Source organism: Magnolia sinica, chromosome 14 (assembly GCF_029962835.1).
Source record: "Magnolia sinica isolate HGM2019 chromosome 14, MsV1, whole genome shotgun sequence".
In the NCBI taxonomy this organism is placed as follows: domain Eukaryota; kingdom Viridiplantae; phylum Streptophyta; class Magnoliopsida; order Magnoliales; family Magnoliaceae; genus Magnolia; species Magnolia sinica.
Window position 1 is genome coordinate 52,536,678 of NC_080586.1, and position 7,906 is coordinate 52,544,583.

Below are 7,906 nucleotides of genomic sequence, written 5' to 3' on the forward strand. Positions count from 1 at the left end.
AATAGGTGATCACAATGGATGTAGGAACGTTTTAATTCATACTGATGACCTCTAATCACAATCGATATGTTGCGAGTTACACAAGTTACATTTGAATGGTCTGAATTGCTATCTAGGGGATAATTAAAAGAAAATTACTACTTGGGGGTGACTCCCGCATTATGAATGAATAAAGAATAGCCTCGTGTAGTCATTTCTGCTTTATTACAATGACATTGCCAATCAACTCAACTGAGAATCCAAATACAGACTTAGTACTAACAAATTTCAATACATTCCTAATGATTTTGCAATAAAATACAACAACCTCTATACCAGTGAAATATTGATTTGCTAGTTCTTTTATGAGGTTTGAATGAGATTATAAATTTGGCAGCAACTACTAGCCTATGAAGTACACTACTGTTCTTAAAGGTTCAGATGAGTTTTGAAGTTTATTTGTGAATACCTGCATAATGAACTGACATAAATCATAATGCATCTTTTGTAGACATAATCAATGTCTTACAAAACCTAATTAAGAATTGAGACCAAAATGAAGATAATGAGAATAAGAAATAAATCACAGGCTTGGTATTGCTTTTTAGACTATTTACCCCTGTAATAATTTTTTTTTGAAAGGCTACCCCTGCAATGATTTCTCTACTTGGATAACCAAGAGCTTGGTTTTAGGCGATGATGAAAAATATTGAGGTCATAATCATTTTATATGGATGATTCCTAGATAAGAGACCCTTTACCTGTGCCATAAAGTCTTCTAACTAACTAGAAGAATGTAGATCACAGCTAGTCTATGCAGTACCTCATGTTGCTAAATTAAGTATCGTACACTTTCTATGGCAATTCATAAATGAAAACAGACCTAGTGGAGATATGGCTCCATCTGATGCAATAGCTCATATCCCTGTAAGAAAACCGGGTCAAAAGCTTTTAGAGAAGCACCAAAGAAGAGCAGCAAACTACATTCAATAGAACAGTGAACAAGGAAATCGTATGCATACTTGTTTGAAATAATGAATAAGGTGAGCATCCATTGCCCCACTAACAGCTTCCAAAAACTCAAACCTCTTCTTGGCCTCGACATTAGAAAGAACTGTGACCTGGAAAGAGAGAATATGACAATTAATGGCACCGGCCACTGGCTATCTCTCATATCAATGCATCTTTGCTGGAATTATTAGTGTTGAACATGGGTAGAATAGTCGGCGTGCATAAAGTTGTAAATACTAGGGTGAAGCGAACCTGCTCAAATGAAGACCTTGCAATGTGGAGGTCCTGAAATATGCCTATTACTAAATTAATATTTCTATCTTGAGAAATTAAGCTGACAAATGAAATACCAAAAACAAAATGTCAGATTTTCTATGAGTCAGGATTAGAAAAAGGCCTCTCAGTTGAAAATAGGACAATACCTCTTCTAAGACAGCAACAACATCCGACTTTGTACCTTTCCTCAATGATAGAAACTTCTCACGAGCCTGTAGCACAAAAAATACATTGCAAAATAGGCCATTTGATTAATGATGGAATTCTGCATATTTACTAGTTTGCATTGGAACAAATAACCAACCAATTAAAAATCAGACACTTCCAACCAATTAAAAGAACAAAATTCTTGTCAATTACAAGAGATGAACTGATAATTTGAAGATATGCCTTCAACGGGTATTTAATATTCAGCTTAAAGTACACTTCCATTTAGCAGCAATTTCTGCAAGTGAAAGCATATGGGCCCAGAATGATGGCAGTTGCAACCATTGTCACATCCACAAGTGATTGCAAGGATCAAGATGTAAACAATCATGAGTGAATGGCATGCATATATGTAAGATGTGGCAGCTTCTGAGTTCAACATCATATTTACAGACCAACAACAGAGGGGGACAAGAATGAAAGAAAAATAAAAAAGAACTCAACCAAGAAAAAGACTTGGACTTAGTTGCCAATCTGGTTCAGTGCCATGGGCCCACGAGTCATCCACAGGACTTGACTCAAGATACAACAAATTGGTCCACTACCAGAAAAAGGTGGTGATTCTCACACTACACTGCCATTTAAATGATGGTGGTGACTCTCCAACCAAACACATGTGGATATAAGTCCGGTAGACTAAAATGACAACAGAGGAAAGACCAAAAATAAAAATAATAAAAAAAAGAGTTGCCACTAACTAGTTTACAACAAGATCTGCTCTAGGCCAACTAGGAACCCAAATTTTATAAAAATGACTCCAAATGGTCTGAAAATCAGAAATCTAGGCATGTACCTAGGTGATGGGGAAGGAAGTTGCTAAGCAGCCTTCCCCACCCACAGATCAATGTTAAATTCTTCCTTAAGAACTGTCGCCTGCCAAAAGATTTTATTTTATTTTTTTCCATACACAATCAGTTTCATATGAAAAGTGGCTTTTAAATTTGAAATGAAGTCCCCTGTTATGACTTCCAATTTCAGTTGGTTTGCAAGTCAGATAAATAATAGGAGAATATACATAGGATTCCATGGTTCTCAACTACTGGAATGCATTGACAAAATCAAAGCAAATTGAGACGAGATATCAATTGACCTTTCAACCAATCGTGAAAAACAATTTCCCTAGACCCTTTAACAACCACTCCTTGTCTTGTGCAAAACTTGAGTCATGGATGATGTCTTCCACATTGGGGAAATCATACCACATTGGATTCCCAGTGCAACAAAATTCTAAAGCCTTGCAAAAATCATACAGCAGAGATGGGAATGCTGAGGTAATTTAAAAAATTAAAAATTAAAACATAATAGTTAAGGATAGGTTCGGTGGCACAATAATGATAATTAAACAGGGAATATTGGAAGTTGGAATAGCAAAGCTAGAGATAACAAGCATTGATAACTTTAGCCAAGGCAAACCAATAGCCCATTACTCCTTAGCTATAAACCAATAGCAGAAAATGGCAATGCATCAGTGGGAATTTAATAGTTTCTCCTATGCTTTACTAGTAGTCTTTTTCTTTCTTTCCTTCTTTCCTTAAATTGTTTCTTAAGTAAAGTGAAAATCAAGTTTTCACATTCATAGAAATGGGACATTGATAATAAATTACTACAATAGTAGTGAAGAAAAGAAAAATGAAAGCAAAAAAATATGATCCTAGGCACAAGGTCACCCTGAACACATGTCCTTATGCACCTGATTGGTACAGGGGTAGTCCAAAGCTAGGTGATCTATACTGTTGAATAGTTGGGACCATCATCAACACAATTTCTAAGCCATCCACCTGTTAAAAGGGATGAACCAAAGGCTTATTAAAGAAGTGGGTAGTGATGGGTATTAGAGCAGAAATTGTTCATTGTGAAATACCCAGTGAGATGTGAACTACACTTAAATTTTTGGAAGGTGGTAATGGTAGCAACTGGAGCTGATTTCTCAAGCATGCGACCATTGCAACTAAGCACTTCTCAGGAACCACCCCTACATGCCTTGAAAAGCTTGAGAAATGCCAAGGTGATTCATGCAAGAAGATCCATAAGGAGATTTGCAGCACATGTGTCAACATGGCATGTGCGAATATATGGACCATTCATCAGAAGGAACCCACCATGAATGCGAACTGACCTCCTAATTTGCTGCATCTTCTTGAACGCACAATAGCCCAATATGGATGCATCTCAGCACATCTTCAGTGGGGCATGCCTCTGCGATCAATGGATTGATCAATTCCAAGCACTTTCCTTCACACCATAGTGTCCATGCCTGTAAATTTACATTTCACTGAATCCCAATTAAAATAGCTTAACAGCGAAAACACTACTAGAAGAGATTAAAAAAGTTCAGGCTGGCAGTAGGCTAAGCCTATCCTGGCCGGTCCATTTATAGTCGTTACACAAAAGAGAAAAGCCTTATTAGGAAGCTAGCTGAAATTGGATCTATTTCATATCTGGTTATAAAAATGGGCCATCTGAGGCCTACCCCACCTGAGCATAAACTCAATTCATTTTACCAAGAATTAGAAGCTGAGAAAAGGGAAACCTACATAAGTGACAAGGCTCTGGGCATCTTTGGGGAAATGTAGATTGATGTTCTTTTTCCCACTTACAATCTCTAGCAGTAAGACGCCGAAGCTAAACACATCAGACTTCACTGAAAACAACCTTGCCATTGCATACTCAGGAGCCATGTATCCACTGTATCCCATCAAAGTAGCAACATAAAAGTTACAAGTCTAACATGTGTGTAAGCGGGTAGAAGTTGAAAGCAACAAAAAGTCAATACTTAAATATTGTTAACTAAAATGAGATGAAATCATTTTTAGCCATTCACCAAATAGGACCTAAGCATTTACATGATTTTACGACTCTCGGGTAGAAGTTTACCTTCTTGCTGTGTCTTCCTCCTGCATTTATAGCAGCATAAGCTTGAACCCAAGATGGCCACTCCTGCAAATGCCAACAGGCTAGCAAGGATCGCAGTTTTTGATGCTCTATCATCCCCTATTTTTAACAGTGAATTCTTTCCATTTCAATAGCAATTTTACAACCGGTCAGCTCTGCATATCAACATACACTTCCAAGTTCTCCCTGGAAACCGGTTTATCAAATATAAAATCTAACCATTCCTTATGTATTACTATGCCAACTCTAACATTACCTGGAAAATATAAAAACCTAGGAATGAACTCCACATCAACCAAACAAGTATTTTAAAGCTATTTTTAAGATCTCGAGCGTTATGGGATGCTAAATGGTTTGCTTCTTTTTATGATGTAATGATGTGGTTATGATAATGGCGTTGGTGATGGTGGTGATTAATGATTTACTGTTTGCTTTTCTTTTTTCTTGCTTTTTGATGTGGTTATGATAATGGCCCCACTGCTATGCATCTCAAACAGAGGAGAGATGTTGTAATTATTTACATTTTATGTACAGATTTTATGCATAACTGGCAAGTAACTGGAATTATCTAGTGATGAGTTGCTTCTTTTGCTAAACTATTATAATATTTCTTTTCTTTTTTCTTTTAAAATGTTAATTTATTAAGGAAGATTACCATTGCCAAACAACAGATAATTATAGAACTACCATAAACAATTGAAGAAACTACAGAAAAGCTTACAGAGATATTTCTTTAAAATTCCAAAATGTGAAAAAAAAAGTAGTTCTTTAGAAATGAAACAATTCCAAAAGGAGAAAAAAAAAAAGGCAAGGCCCTCCTGTCAAAGAAATTGTTTGACCTTATGCTTTAAAACTAAAGCACAAAGAGGCCCACAAAGAATTCATACAGTTTTGAACACTTCAAAGTGTATACAAATTGGCACCATTCTACCCTCTCCAATTGAATTAATGAAAATCAAAATTCATCTTTCTAGATAGATTAACTGGTTATGATGCCTACTTCGCTAGGGGAAGACCGGGTTAGAGTCCGGTCTAGGGTCTCCTGCTGGAACTGTGTAGCAGGTTATGGACACCTATTCTCTGGGGACCCCAAGTGGGCCCAACCACAACAGGAAAAAAGAAAAAAAAAGAATAAAAAAGAAAGAACCCTAACGAAGCAGACACTTTCCAAAAAAAAATACGAGCTTCTTTCATAATCAATGAAATTTAGAGATCAAGAGCAAAAGAAGGTACAAATATCCATCACGGAAGAATGTGAAATTTGAACTATGTTAAACATTTCAATGCATTGGAAACTTTAAGCAGATGCATTGCCATGGTGGAAATTGTTCACAGATCGTATTCAAGATTTTCTGGTGAGAAAAGTAAACTGTACCTTTCACAGCTCCATAGGGCAAAGAGGATCGCTAACAGCCAACATTTATAATTGGAGTTTCTTCAACATCACAAGGAACTGTGAGCCATCCTCTCTAGTGGAATTTCACTAGGGCTTCCTTCTTTAATGGTCACATTTCCTCCTCAACCTGATCAATTAAAAGGCCCATCACCGAATCAATGATCCAACAAGAAATTCAAATCACTATTGCCAGCATCCTCATCAATCTAATTAATTAAAAAGGCTCACCAAGTAACCATACTTCTCCAAAATTTTGAGCTATTAGAATCAATATCTGTGTTAGAAATACGAACCTTTTTCATATACTTGGATTTCATAATTGAGAATGGTCCAATGCTCTCAGAGCACTGTAAGTTATAGTGCGACTGGTTGCATTGGGACACTTAGTCAATTCCTGATCTGTTCATTAGGTCTAACACATGTTTCATGGGCTACTATGATCACACTAATATAACAAACGTTAACCACTTGATCAATAGACCCTAAATATAGATGGTCAAGATCATTTACATAAAATAGGTCTAAGCAAGAATCTATCCATCTACTTATTAGGGCCATCATCGATTGTCTATTAGAATCAATACCTGTGTTAGAAATACGAACCATTTTCATTTATACTCGGATTTCATAATTGAGAATGGTCCAGTGCTCTTAGCTCAAGCCTCTAAGGGAAAGATCTCATCCTTGGATTTGATATCTTATATCAAATCCCCGCCCTTCAATGGACACCATCTGGATTAATCCATGAATCTCACTTTCTCCCATGGACAAAACTTCCAAACCTCCATATGGCACAACCCATGCAACAAATCAAAGCCAACCTAAAAATTAATTGTTGTGCCAACTCCCATTCAGAATTTGCAGACAAGCACTCTCACCCACTTTGGCAAAACCCAAACTTCTTCATCCATCTTCCATTCAAACAAACTGTCCCAATCACTCCAACCACTGCCAGTCACCAAGGAACGAGTCCTGACCATCTGACTCTAGCCCAAGTATAATTATGAAAGTTACTTGGCCAGAAATTGATTGAATCCACATACTCACCGGGCATGTGAAGCGTTTTACGTCAACAAACATGTTGAACAGGTCAGAGGAAAACTACGATTGGTTATTAATTACCTCGAAGCAGATCAAGCAATTTCTGGGGATTGTAAACTATGTTTCAGATTTTAGTCCCCATGTCACCTGTCCTAAACTCCATTTAGGTCAATCAGTTTTTGGGTGGACCAAACCCACGTAGCAGCCACAACACGGGTGATTGATATACAATTACAATAATTACAACACAATGTAGTTGCTTACCTCTACAAACTTGTTGCTGACACTCGAATCGCCCCCATTGATGGAATCACTGTCAACACCGACGCTTTCCCTCTTACATAGAAGAGAGAGGAAGAAAAGATCGAAAATGGGAAATGGGAAATAAAAAACCTAACCCTAGAATAAGAAAAGGGGATGATCAGAAATTTAGACGGAGAGAAAAGGGGGAAAGAAATGGGAATGAGAGAGGGCACTTGAAAGGAGAAAATTTGGAAAAATCAGAGAGAGAGAGAGAGAGAGAGAGAGAGAGAGAGAGAGAGAGAGAGAGGTGGAGGTGCGGCTAGGGCGTGGGGGTGAGGTGGAGGTGCGAGAGGGATGTTTGAAAGAGAGGGAATGAAAAAAAGAAGACCCGCATCAATGAAATAGAAAGGACCCGTGCTGCTTTTTGGATTTAGTTACGGTTATGTGGGTTTTAGCTATGGATTAAACCCGTATTAATATAGATATAGATTTAAACCATAGCTAAAATCCGCCATAGGCTACATCCTTTGCTTGATTTTTTAGTAGTGGTTAGACTTTGGTTAGCAGCTGACAGTTTCAATTAATTCAGGACAATGAGTATTGCTCACAACACATGGCTTGTTATTTTGATACTATATAACTTGCCACCATGGATGTGTATGAAGCAACCTTATCTCATGTTATCTTTACTTATTTCTGGCCCTTATAGACCTGGTAATGACATTGACGTGTATTTGCAACCTTTGATAGATGAGTTGAAGGAATTATGAGAGGTTGGCGTAGACACTTATGATGCCTCAAGCAATGAGACATTTCGATTATGTGCGGCATTGTTGTGGACTATTAATGACTTCCCTGCAT

At 37.4% G+C, this 7,906-nt stretch overlaps 1 long non-coding RNA gene across 2 annotated transcripts; it reads right to left on the reverse strand.

The window, feature by feature from the left end:
* Positions 1–874: 874 nt before the first annotated feature.
* Positions 875–7,363, reverse strand: LOC131225204 (uncharacterized). Of its 2 annotated transcripts, XR_009161245.1 has the most exons (8): positions 7,067–7,363; positions 5,741–5,888; positions 4,008–4,464; positions 3,164–3,727; positions 1,413–1,478; positions 1,228–1,310; positions 1,002–1,100; positions 879–904 (listed from the first exon to the last, which is right to left on the reverse strand). It is a non-coding gene; the product is annotated as an uncharacterized LOC131225204 (long non-coding RNA). The 2 variants fall into 2 exon arrangements; XR_009161246.1 differs by lacking the exon at positions 1,228–1,310 and having other exon boundaries at positions 875–904.
* Between the last annotated feature and the right edge of the window lie 543 nt (positions 7,364–7,906).